We start from the raw sequence: 12308 nt of genomic DNA on the forward strand, positions 1-12308 counted from the left end.
GAGCTGAAAAGAGTCTGAGAAGATCGACTCAGCTTACCATTGATTTTTGTCTGGATTGATGGGTATCATTATCTGCTGCGAAATTGTCATTGTAGCCGGGCACATCCCAGCAGCTGTGCGAGTCGGAGAGGGATCATGGAACCCTTTTAACGTGACTTTGCATCTGTTGTTTTGCAGGAGCACAATTGGAAGTGCAAGAAAATGGGCAGCGCTAGTGGCTGGCTGGTAGTGTGGCCGAGCGGTCTAAGGCGCTGGATTTAAGCTCCAGTCTCTGACAGAGGCGTGGGTTCGAATCCCACCGCTGCCATTTCTGCTGACCTTCTCCAATCGCGCAGCTGGTTGAAATGCTGTTTCGACCCCTGCTGCGTTTCTGTTTAAAACAGAAGCGAAATGGGTTTGCTTCCCGGGCAATTAATTGTGGTGTGTGAAAGTGCCGAATTTGGCGAAGCGTCTGTGCTGTCATGATCGTGTTCGCCTCCCGCAGCTCTTCTGTTGCTTTACGTTCCAGGCGAGTTGAATTTTAATGGAATCGAATGGAGACTGTTATTTCATCGCTGTTGTGAAACAAAGTACTACGGTGACTCGACTCGTCGTTATTTGGTTTTCTGGCCAATGAAAAAATCGTTCCAATGAATTTCGATGTCATATGTTATTGAATTTCTCCCATTTCCTTCATCTCCGTCCTGGAGACATCGGAAGGGAAAGGTAATCTAGCCGAGACTGTGATTGGTGAAATTCACTTTTTATGGCCCATTCTTATTATGTTCTTTCTTTCTCTCTTTTCAGCATTGTCCGGGAAGTGGTGGTGCACTCAGGCTCCTGTATGTTTGAAAGAGTAGTTTGGAATTGCCCTGTTGTTAGTTGTGAGATTACTTTATGGCTCATGCCCCGGACTGTCTCACATTTAGCATTCATGCTCGCTGTGTCTGGAAATACATTTGGTTTGCCAGTTTTGTTTGTGTTCCGTGTTAAATGCTTTCCGTTTTGCGATTCTCTCAATAAATTACGAGTTAACAGGGTTTCTGAGGTAACTTCCAGCTGCAAAAATCCTCAACTGAGAATCTGGGAAAATTTCCCAGAGTATGGTCAGTCGGAGCAAAAGTAAGGAAGTCGTTCGTTTCTGCAGCGATTCACAATGCTACCGTTCCCGTGAGCAGTCGAACAGGCTATATGATTGTGCCGCAGACTGCGACGGCAAGCTCCGCTAAAGAGTGATCCTTTAATGCCGGTGTAAGCAACACAACGTTATTAGGGCACACCGCGTGGAAACAGATACTTCGGTGTATCTCGTCCATGCTCAGCACATAGCCAAAATTAAACAAGTCCCATTAAACAACAAGCGATTGGAAACAGAAAGGTGAAAAGTAGAATGGCTTCAACTTTCAGTGCTTGAACAAATCTGCTCTCGTAGTGAAATGTAATGCAACTCCATTTAATTACTGTGCAAAGCATTGTCAAGTTTTTCTCCAACCTGGTTCTGATCATATGCCATTCTGTTTGAGAGTGTAGTTCCCGCCTTCTGATCCTTCCATGAAAAGCAGCACCGCATTTGCATTCCTTGCGCAGGTTTGCCCGGTTCAAAGACAGGGAAGAAGCTGATGCTCTGGTATCACAGCGCACCACGGATTCCTGAACTAGTCTGTCTGTCAAATGTACCCCCAAAGTCGTCTCTGAAAGACCTCATTTGGAAGCTGTCTGTCGTTATTCAACGTACGAGAGTTGGCACCAGAGGTCCTGAATCATGTTTTGGATCAGTTCGCACGGGAAGTGGCTCATTCAATCAGCAACAGCAATGAAAGAAATTACACTCTCAGAGGAACCTCTGGACCTATGCTTTCACAGCGTCGCTAGTATTAAGGTGCGCCCCGAGATCTAAGCCACGTTGGAAGTGAGACGGAGGAATCGACAGAGAGGCTACAGAATGACATCGCATCCATTTGGATTTCTTTAAATCACTGACGAGCAGGAAAATGTAAACGGGGAGGGCGAGTGGGGAAGTGAGGCAGTAGCAGCTCTGGTGAAATTCCTTCTTTGTGATTGGCTCAGCAACCAGAGACGTGAAGGTGACTCAGGCGTGAGAGCTCTTCACATCGAGAACAAAAAGCACTCAAGGGCAGTTAGCACCTCTTCCGGAGAGTGGGGTGGGGTGAGGTAATTCCCTTTTGACTTCTCTGACTATGTTCAGAAACTGCCTTTTAGATTGAGGTGAACAGAGACTGCATTTCTTAAAAGCACCATGGAATTTATCAAACTTTATTGTGTCGCTTCCTTTCGATTCCCACACAGGTTTCCAACTCAGTTGGTATCCATGTGGCTCATATCCAGGTGTGAACATCTCTGCAGCGAGTTGCACGGTTAAGGCAAAAAGGCAAGGAAAGTGGCATCTCGAATTGGCTCCGAGGTCAGAGCATCCTCGCAATGTGATCTGTCGTTCTCGGATTGTAATGCTACCTCCGGTTTTAGGGTGGAGAACATTCTTTGGGACTCTTATTCTGCAAGACAGACACAGTGACTGAACCTATGCTGCACGTTATGATTTGGAACACGGGCTGCTCAGCTTTGTGCATTTTCCCTGTAGTCCGGTGTGTTTCATGTTCCGTGTAAACGTGAAAGTTGTCCTGTTTCGAGCAATGGGTGAAATCATTTATCAATGCAAGAATCGAAATTGCAGTCATGTCAAGTAGCTCATGGTAATTTGACCAAATCATAACCGATCGTGTGTTCTCACGCACTCACAGATGCATTTGGAGCTGAAAAGAGTCTGAGAAGATCGACTCAGCTTACCATTGATTTTTGTCTGGATTGATGGGTATCATTATCTGCTGCGAAATTGTCATTGTAGCCGGGCACATCCCAGCAGCTGTGCGAGTCGGAGAGGGATCATGGAACCCTTTTAACGTGACTTTGCATCTGTTGTTTTGCAGGAGCACAATTGGAAGTGCAAGAAAATGGGCAGCGCTAGTGGCTGGCTGGTAGTGTGGCCGAGCGGTCTAAGGCGCTGGATTTAAGCTCCAGTCTCTGACAGAGGCGTGGGTTCGAATCCCACCGCTGCCATTTCTGCTGACCTTCTCCAATCGCGCAGCTGGTTGAAATGCTGTTTCGACCCCTGCTGCGTTTCTGTTTAAAACAGAAGCGAAATGGGTTTGCTTCCCGGGCAATTAATTGTGGTGTGTGAAAGTGCCGAATTTGGCGAAGCGTCTGTGCTGTCATGATCGTGTTCGCCTCCCGCAGCTCTTCTGTTGCTTTACGTTCCAGGCGAGTTGAATTTTAATGGAATCGAATGGAGACTGTTATTTCATCGCTGTTGTGAAACAAAGTACTACGGTGACTCGACTCGTCGTTATTTGGTTTTCTGGCCAATGAAAAAATCGTTCCAATGAATTTCGATGTCATATGTTATTGAATTTCTCCCATTTCCTTCATCTCCGTCCTGGAGACATCGGAAGGGAAAGGTAATCTAGCCGAGACTGTGATTGGTGAAATTCACTTTTTATGGCCCATTCTTATTATGTTCTTTCTTTCTCTCTTTTCAGCATTGTCCGGGAAGTGGTGGTGCACTCAGGCTCCTGTATGTTTGAAAGAGTAGTTTGGAATTGCCCTGTTGTTAGTTGTGAGATTACTTTATGGCTCATGCCCCGGACTGTCTCACATTTAGCATTCATGCTCGCTGTGTCTGGAAATACATTTGGTTTGCCAGTTTTGTTTGTGTTCCGTGTTAAATGCTTTCCGTTTTGCGATTCTCTCAATAAATTACGAGTTAACAGGGTTTCTGAGGTAACTTCCAGCTGCAAAAATCCTCAACTGAGAATCTGGGAAAATTTCCCAGAGTATGGTCAGTCGGAGCAAAAGTAAGGAAGTCGTTCGTTTCTGCAGCGATTCACAATGCTACCGTTCCCGTGAGCAGTCGAACAGGCTATATGATTGTGCCGCAGACTGCGACGGCAAGCTCCGCTAAAGAGTGATCCTTTAATGCCGGTGTAAGCAACACAACGTTATTAGGGCACACCGCGTGGAAACAGATACTTCGGTGTATCTCGTCCATGCTCAGCACATAGCCAAAATTAAACAAGTCCCATTAAACAACGAGCGATTGGAAACAGAAAGGTGAAAAGTAGAATGGCTTCAACTTTCAGTGCTTGAACAAATCTGCTCTCGTAGTGAAATGTAATGCAACTCCATTTAATTACTGTGCAAAGCATTGTCAAGTTTTTCTCCAACCTGGTTCTGATCATATGCCATTCTGTTTGAGAGTGTAGTTCCCGCCTTCTGATCCTTCCATGAAAAGCAGCACCGCATTTGCATTCCTTGCGCAGGTTTGCCCGGTTCAAAGACAGGGAAGAAGCTGATGCTCTGGTATCACAGCGCACCACGGATTCCTGAACTAGTCTGTCTGTCAAATGTACCCCCAAAGTCGTCTCTGAAAGACCTCATTTGGAAGCTGTCTGTCGTTATTCAACGTACGAGAGTTGGCACCAGAGGTCCTGAATCATGTTTTGGAGCAGTTCGCACGGAAGTGGCTCATTCAATCAGCAACAGCAATGAAAGAAATTACACTCTCAGAGGAACCTCTGGACCTATGCTTTCACAGCGTCGCTAGTATTAAGGTGCGCCCCGAGATCTAAGCCACGTTGGAAGTGAGACGGAGGAATCGACAGAGAGGCTACAGAATGACATCGCATCCATTTGGATTTCTTTAAATCACTGACGAGCAGGAAAATGTAAACGGGGAGGGCGAGTGGGGAAGTGAGGCAGTAGCAGCTCTGGTGAAATTCCTTCTTTGTGATTGGCTCAGCAACCAGAGACGTGAAGGTGACTCAGGCGTGAGAGCTCTTCACATCGAGAACAAAAAGCACTCAAGGGCAGTTAGCACCTCTTCCGGAGAGTGGGGTGGGGTGAGGTAATTCCCTTTTGACTTCTCTGACTATGTTCAGAAACTGCCTTTTAGATTGAGGTGAACAGAGACTGCATTTCTTAAAAGCACCATGGAATTTATCAAACTTTATTGTGTCGCTTCCTTTCGATTCCCACACAGGTTTCCAACTCAGTTGGTATCCATGTGGCTCATATCCAGGTGTGAACATCTCTGCAGCGAATTGCACGGTTAAGGCAAAAAGGCAAGGAAAGTGGCATCTCGAATTGGCTCCGAGGTCAGAGCATCCTCGCAATGTGATCTGTCGTTCTCGGATTGTAATGCTACCTCCGGTTTTAGGGTGGAGAACATTCTTTGGGACTCTTATTCTGCAAGACAGACACAGTGACTGAAACTATGCTGCACGTTATGATTTGGAACACGGGCTGCTCTGCTTTGTGCATTTTCCCTGTAGTCCGGTGTGTTTCATGTTCCGTGTAAACGTGAAAGTTGTCCTGTTTCGAGCAATGGGTGAAATCATTTATCAATGCAAGAATCGAAATTGCAGTCATGTCAAGCAGCTCATGGTAATTTGACCAAATCATAACCGATCGTGTGTTCTCACGCACTCACAGATGCATTTGGAGCTGAAAAGAGTCTGAGAAGATCGACTCAGCTTTCCATTGATTTTTGTCTGGATTGATGGGTATCATTATCTGCTGCGAAATTGTCATTGTAGCCGGGCACATCCCAGTAGCTGTGCGAGTCGGAGAGGGATCATGGAACCCTTTTAACGTGACTTTGCATCTGTTGTTTTGCAGGAGCACAATTGGAAGTGCAAGAAAATGGGCAGCGCTAGTGGCTGGCTGGTAGTGTGGCCGAGCGGTCTAAGGCGCTGGATTTAAGCTCCAGTCTCTGACAGAGGCGTGGGTTCGAATCCCACCGCTGCCATTTCTGCTGACCTTCTCCAATCGCGCAGCTGGTTGAAATGCTGTTTCGACCCCTGCTGCGTTTCTGTTTAAAACAGAAGCGAAATGGGTTTGCTTCCCGGGCAATTAATTGTGGTGTGTGAAAGTGCCGAATTTGGCGAAGCGTCTGTGCTGTCATGATCGTGTTCGCCTCCCGCAGCTCTTCTGTTGCTTTACGTTCCAGGCGAGTTGAATTTTAATGGAATCGAATGGAGACTGTTATTTCATCGCTGTTGTGAAACAAAGTACTACGGTGACTCGACTCGTCGTTATTTGGTTTTCTGGCCAATGAAAAAATCGTTCCAATGCATTTCGATGTCATATGTTATTGAATTTCTCCCATTTCCTTCATCTCCGTCCTGGAGACATCGGAAGGGAAAGGTAATCTAGCCAAGACTGTGATTGGTGAAATTCACTTTTTATGGCCCATTCTTATTATGTTCTTTCTTTCTCTCTTTTCAGCATTGTCCGGGAAGTGGTGGTGCACTCAGGCTCCTGTATGTTTGAAAGAGTAGTTTGGAATTGCCCTGTTGTTAGTTGTGAGATTACTTTATGGCTCATGCCCCGGACTGTCTCACATTTAGCATTCATGCTCGCTGTGTCTGGAAATACATTTGGTTTGCCAGTTTTGTTTGTGTTCCGTGTTAAATGCTTTCCGTTTTGCGATTCTCTCAATAAATTACGAGTTAACAGGGTTTCTGAGGTAACTTCCAGCTGCAAAAATCCTGAACTGAGAATCTGGGAAAATTTCCCAGAGTATGGTCAGTCGGAGCAAAAGTAAGGAAGTCGTTCGTTTCTGCAGCGATTCACAATGCTACCGTTCCCGTGAGCAGTCGAACAGGCTATATGATTGTGCCGCAGACTGCGACGGCAAGCTCCGCTAAAGAGTGATCCTTTAATGCCGGTGTAAGCAACACAACGTTATTAGGGCACACCGCGTGGAAACAGATACTTCGGTGTATCTCGTCCATGCTCAGCACATAGCCAAAATTAAACAAGTCCCATTAAACAACGAGCGATTGGAAACAGAAAGGTGAAAAGTAGAATGGCTTCAACTTTCAGTGCTTGAACAAATCTGCTCTCGTAGTGAAATGTAATGCAACTCCATTTAATTACTGTGCAAAGCATTGTCAAGTTTTTCTCCAACCTGGTTCTGATCATATGCCATTCTGTTTGAGAGTGTAGTTCCCGCCTTCTGATCCTTCCATGAAAAGCAGCACCGCATTTGCATTCCTTGCGCAGGTTTGCCCGGCTCAAAGACAGGGAAGAAGCTGATGCTCTGGTATCACAGCGCACCACGGATTCCTGAACTAGTCTGTCTGTCAAATGTACCCCCAAAGTCGTCTCTGAAAGACCTCATTTGGAAGCTGTCTGTCGTTATTCAACGTACGAGAGTTGGCACCAGAGGTCCTGAATCATGTTTTGGAGCAGTTCGCACGGAAGTGGCTCATTCAATCAGCAACAGCAATGAAAGAAATTACACTCTCAGAGGAACCTCTGGACCTATGCTTTCACAGCGTCGCTAGTATTAAGGTGCGCCCCGAGATCTAAGCCACGTTGGAAGTGAGACGGAGGAATCGACAGAGAGGCTACAGAATGACATCGCATCCATTTGGATTTCTTTAAATCACTGACGAGCAGGAAAATGTAAACGGGGAGGGCGAGTGGGGAAGTGAGGCAGTAGCAGCTCTGGTGAAATTCCTTCTTTGTGATTCGCTCAGCAACCAGAGACGTGAAGGTGACTCAGGCGTGAGAGCTCTTCACATCGAGAACAAAAAGCACTCAAGGGCAGTTAGCACCTCTTCCGGAGAGTGGGGTGGGGTGAGGTAATTCCCTTTTGACTTCTCTGACTATGTTCAGAAACTGCCTTTTAGATTGAGGTGAACAGAGACTGCATTTCTTAAAAGCACCATGGAATTTATCAAACTTTATTGTGTCGCTTCCTTTCGATTCCCACACAGGTTTCCAACTCAGTTGGTATCCATGTGGCTCATATCCAGGTGTGAACATCTCTGCAGCGAATTGCACGGTTAAGGCAAAAAGGCAAGGAAAGTGGCATCTCGAATTGGCTCCGAGGTCAGAGCATCCTCGCAATGTGATCTGTCGTTCTCGGATTGTAATGCTACCTCCGGTTTTAGGGTGGAGAACATTCTTTGGGACTCTTATTCTGCAAGACAGACACAGTGACTGAAACTATGCTGCACGTTATGATTTGGAACACGGGCTGCTCAGCTTTGTGCATTTTCCCTGTAGTCCGGTGTGTTTCATGTTCCGTGTAAACGTGAAAGTTGTCCTGTTTCGAGCAATGGGTGAAATCATTTATCAATGCAAGAATCGAAATTGCAGTCATGTCAAGCAGCTCATGGTAATTTGACCAAATCATAACCGATCGTGTGTTCTCACGCACTCACAGATGCATTTGGAGCTGAAAAGAGTCTGAGAAGATCGACTCAGCTTACCATTGATTTTTGTCTGGATTGATGGGTATCATTATCTGCTGCGAAATTGTCATTGTATCCGGGCACATCCCAGCAGCTGTGCGAGTCGGAGAGGGATCATGGAACCCTTTTAACGTGACTTTGCATCTGTTGTTTTGCAGGAGCACAATTGGAAGTGCAAGAAAATGGGCAGCGCTAGTGGCTGGCTGGTAGTGTGGCCGAGCGGTCTAAGGCGCTGGATTTAAGCTCCAGTCTCTGACAGAGGCGTGGGTTCGAATCCCACCGCTGCCATTTCTGCTGACCTTCTCCAATCGCGCAGCTGGTTGAAATGCTGTTTCGACCCCTGCTGCGTTTCTGTTTAAAACAGAAGCGAAATGGGTTTGCTTCCCGGGCAATTAATTGTGGTGTGTGAAAGTGCCGAATTTGGCGAAGCGTCTGTGCTGTCATGATCGTGTTCGCCTCCCGCAGCTCTTCTGTTGCTTTACGTTCCAGGCGAGTTGAATTTTAATGGAATCGAATGGAGACTGTTATTTCATCGCTGTTGTGAAACAAAGTACTACGGTGACTCGACTCGTCGTTATTTGGTTTTCTGGCCAATGAAAAAATCATTCCAATGAATTTCGATGTCATATGTTATTGAATTTCTCCCATTTCCTTCATCTCCGTCCTGGAGACATCGGAAGGGAAAGGTAATCTAGCCGAGACTGTGATTGGTGAAATTCACTTTTTATGGCCCATTCTTATTATGTTCTTTCTTTCTCTCTTTTCAGCATTGTCCGGGAAGTGGTGGTGCACTCAGGCTCCTGTATGTTTGAAAGAGTAGTTTGGAATTGCCCTGTTGTTAGTTGTGAGATTACTTTATGGCTCATGCCCCGGACTGTCTCACATTTAGCATTCATGCTCGCTGTGTCTGGAAATACATTTGGTTTGCCAGTTTTGTTTGTGTTCCGTGTTAAATGCTTTCCGTTTTGCGATTCTCTCAATAAATTACGACTGAACAGGGTTTCTGAGGTAACTTCCAGCTGCAAAAATCCTCAACTGAGAATCTGGGAAAATTTCCCAGAGTATGGTCAGTCGGAGCAAAAGTAAGGAAGTCGTTCGTTTCTGCAGCGATTCACAATGCTACCGTTCCCGTGAGCAGTCGAACAGGCTATATGATTGTGCCGCAGACTGCGACGGCAAGCTCCGCTAAAGAGTGATCCTTTAATGCCGGTGTAAGCAACACAACGTTATTAGGGCACACCGCGTGGAAACAGATACTTCGGTGTATCTCGTCCATGCTCAGCACATAGCCAAAATTAAACAAGTCCCATTAAACAACGAGCGATTGGAAACAGAAAGGTGAAAAGTAGAATGGCTTCAACTTTCAGTGCTTGAACAAATCTGCTCTCGTAGTGAAATGTAATGCAACTCCATTTAATTACTGTGCAAAGCATTGTCAAGTTTTTCTCCAACCTGGTTCTGATCATATGCCATTCTGTTTGAGAGTGTAGTTCCCGCCTTCTGATCCTTCCATGAAAAGCAGCACCGCATTTGCATTCCTTGCGCAGGTTTGCCCGGTTCAAAGACAGGGAAGAAGCTGATGCTCTGGTATCACAGCGCACCACGGATTCCTGAACTAGTCTGTCTGTCAAATGTACCCCCAAAGTCGTCTCTGAAAGACCTCATTTGGAAGCTGTCTGTCGTTATTCAACGTACGAGAGTTGGCACCAGAGGTCCTGAATCATGTTTTGGAGCAGTTCGCACGGGAAGTGGCTCATTCAATCAGCAACAGCAATGAAAGAAATTACACTCTCAGAGGAACCTCTGGACCTATGCTTTCACAGCGTCGCTAGTATTAAGGTGCGCCCCGAGATCTAAGCCACGTTGGAAGTGAGACGGAGGAATCGACAGAGAGGCTACAGAATGACATCGCATCCATTTGGATTTCTTTAAATCACTGACGAGCAGGAAAATGTAAACGGGGAGGGCGAGTGGGGAAGTGAGGCAGTAGCAGCTCTGGTGAAATTCCTTCTTTGTGATTGGCTCAGCAACCAGAGACGTGAAGGTGACTCAGGCGTGAGAGCTCTTCACATCGAGAACAAAAAGCACTCAAGGGCAGTTAGCACCTCTTCCGGAGAGTGGGGTGGGGTGAGGTAATTCCCTTTTGACTTCTCTGACTATGTTCAGAAACTGCCTTTTAGATTGAGGTGAACAGAGACTGCATTTCTTAAAAGCACCATGGAATTTATCAAACTTTATTGTGTCGCTTCCTTTCGATTCCCACACAGGTTTCCAACTCAGTTGGTATCCATGTGGCTCATATCCAGGTGTGAACATCTCTGCAGCGAATTGCACGGTTAAGGCAAAAAGGCAAGGAAAGTGGCATCTCGAATTGGCTCCGAGGTCAGAGCATCCTCGCAATGTGATCTGTCGTTCTCGGATTGTAATGCTACCTCCGGTTTTAGGGTGGAGAACATTCTTTGGGACTCTTATTCTGCAAGACAGACACAGTGACTGAAACTATGCTGCACGTTATGATTTGGAACACGGGCTGCTCAGCTTTGTGCATTTTCCCTGTAGTCCGGTGTGTTTCATGTTCCGTGTAAACGTGAAAGTTGTCCTGTTTCGAGCAATGGGTGAAATCATTTATCAATGCAAGAATCGAAATTGCAGTCATGTCAAGCAGCTCATGGTAATTTGACCAAATCATAACCGATCGTGTGTTCTCACGCACTCACAGATGCATTTGGAGCTGAAAAGAGTCTGAGAAGATCGACTCAGCTTACCATTGATTTTTGTCTGGATTGATGGGTATCATTATCTGCTGCGAAATTGTCATTGTATCCGGGCACATCCCAGCAGCTGTGCGAGTCGGAGAGGGATCATGGAACCCTTTTAACGTGACTTTGCATCTGTTGTTTTGCAGGAGCACAATTGGAAGTGCAAGAAAATGGGCAGCGCTAGTGGCTGGCTGGTAGTGTGGCCGAGCGGTCTAAGGCGCTGGATTTAAGCTCCAGTCTCTGACAGAGGCGTGGGTTCGAATCCCACCGCTGCCATTTCTGCTGACCTTCTCCAATCGCGCAGCTGGTTGAAATGCTGTTTCGACCCCTGCTGCGTTTCTGTTTAAAACAGAAGCGAAATGGGTTTGCTTCCCGGGCAATTAATTGTGGTGTGTGAAAGTGCCGAATTTGGCGAAGCGTCTGTGCTGTCATGATCGTGTTCGCCTCCCGCAGCTCTTCTGTTGCTTTACGTTCCAGGCGAGTTGAATTTTAATGGAATCGAATGGAGACTGTTATTTCATCGCTGTTGTGAAACAAAGTACTACGGTGACTCGACTCGTCGTTATTTGGTTTTCTGGCCAATGAAAAAATCGTTCCAATGAATTTCGATGTCATATGTTATTGAATTTCTCCCATTTCCTTCATCTCCGTCCTGGAGACATCGGAAGGGAAAGGTAATCTAGCCGAGACTGTGATTGGTGAAATTCACTTTTTATGGCCCATTCTTATTATGTTCTTTCTTTCTCTCTTTTCAGCATTGTCCGGGAAGTGGTGGTGCACTCAGGCTCCTGTATGTTTGAAAGAGTAGTTTGGAATTGCCCTGTTGTTAGTTGTGAGATTACTTTATGGCTCATGCCCCGGACTGTCTCACATTTAGCATTCATGCTCGCTGTGTCTGGAAATACATTTGGTTTGCCAGTTTTGTTTGTGTTCCGTGTTAAATGCTTTCCGTTTTGCGATTCTCTCAATAAATTACGAGTTAACAGGGTTTCTGAGGTAACTTCCAGCTGCAAAAATCCTGAACTGAGAATCTGGGAAAATTTCCCAGAGTATGGTCAGTCGGAGCAAAAGTAAGGAAGTCGTTCGTTTCTGCAGCGATTCACAATGCTACCGTTCCCGTGAGCAGTCGAACAGGCTATATGATTGTGCCGCAGACTGCGACGGCAAGCTCCGCTAAAGAGTGATCCTTTAATGCCGGTGTAAGCAACACAACGTTATTAGGGCACACCGCGTGGAAACAGATACTTCGGTGTATCTCGTCCATGCTCAGCACATAGCCAAAATTAAACAA

The 12308-nt window shown here is 46.1% G+C and overlaps 5 non-coding genes across 5 annotated transcripts; all 5 read left to right on the plus strand.

The window, feature by feature from the left end:
* The first annotated feature begins 224 nt into the window (after positions 1 to 224).
* trnal-uaa (transfer RNA leucine (anticodon UAA)) lies at positions 225 to 307 on the plus strand. The gene has a single exon. It is a non-coding gene; the product is annotated as a tRNA-Leu (tRNA).
* A 2664-nt stretch (positions 308 to 2971) lies between these two features.
* trnal-uaa (transfer RNA leucine (anticodon UAA)) lies at positions 2972 to 3054 on the plus strand. The gene has a single exon. It is a non-coding gene; the product is annotated as a tRNA-Leu (tRNA).
* A 2663-nt stretch (positions 3055 to 5717) lies between these two features.
* trnal-uaa (transfer RNA leucine (anticodon UAA)) lies at positions 5718 to 5800 on the plus strand. Its single transcript has one exon. It is a non-coding gene; the product is annotated as a tRNA-Leu (tRNA).
* A 2663-nt stretch (positions 5801 to 8463) lies between these two features.
* On the plus strand, positions 8464 to 8546 carry trnal-uaa (transfer RNA leucine (anticodon UAA)). Its single transcript has one exon. It is a non-coding gene; the product is annotated as a tRNA-Leu (tRNA).
* Positions 8547 to 11210: 2664 nt separating this feature from the next.
* Positions 11211 to 11293, plus strand: trnal-uaa (transfer RNA leucine (anticodon UAA)). Its single transcript has one exon. It is a non-coding gene; the product is annotated as a tRNA-Leu (tRNA).
* The last annotated feature ends 1015 nt before the right edge of the window (positions 11294 to 12308 follow it).

The sequence above is a fragment of the Chiloscyllium punctatum genome, chromosome 41 (assembly GCF_047496795.1).
Source record: "Chiloscyllium punctatum isolate Juve2018m chromosome 41, sChiPun1.3, whole genome shotgun sequence".
Lineage (NCBI taxonomy): Eukaryota > Metazoa > Chordata > Chondrichthyes > Orectolobiformes > Hemiscylliidae > Chiloscyllium > Chiloscyllium punctatum.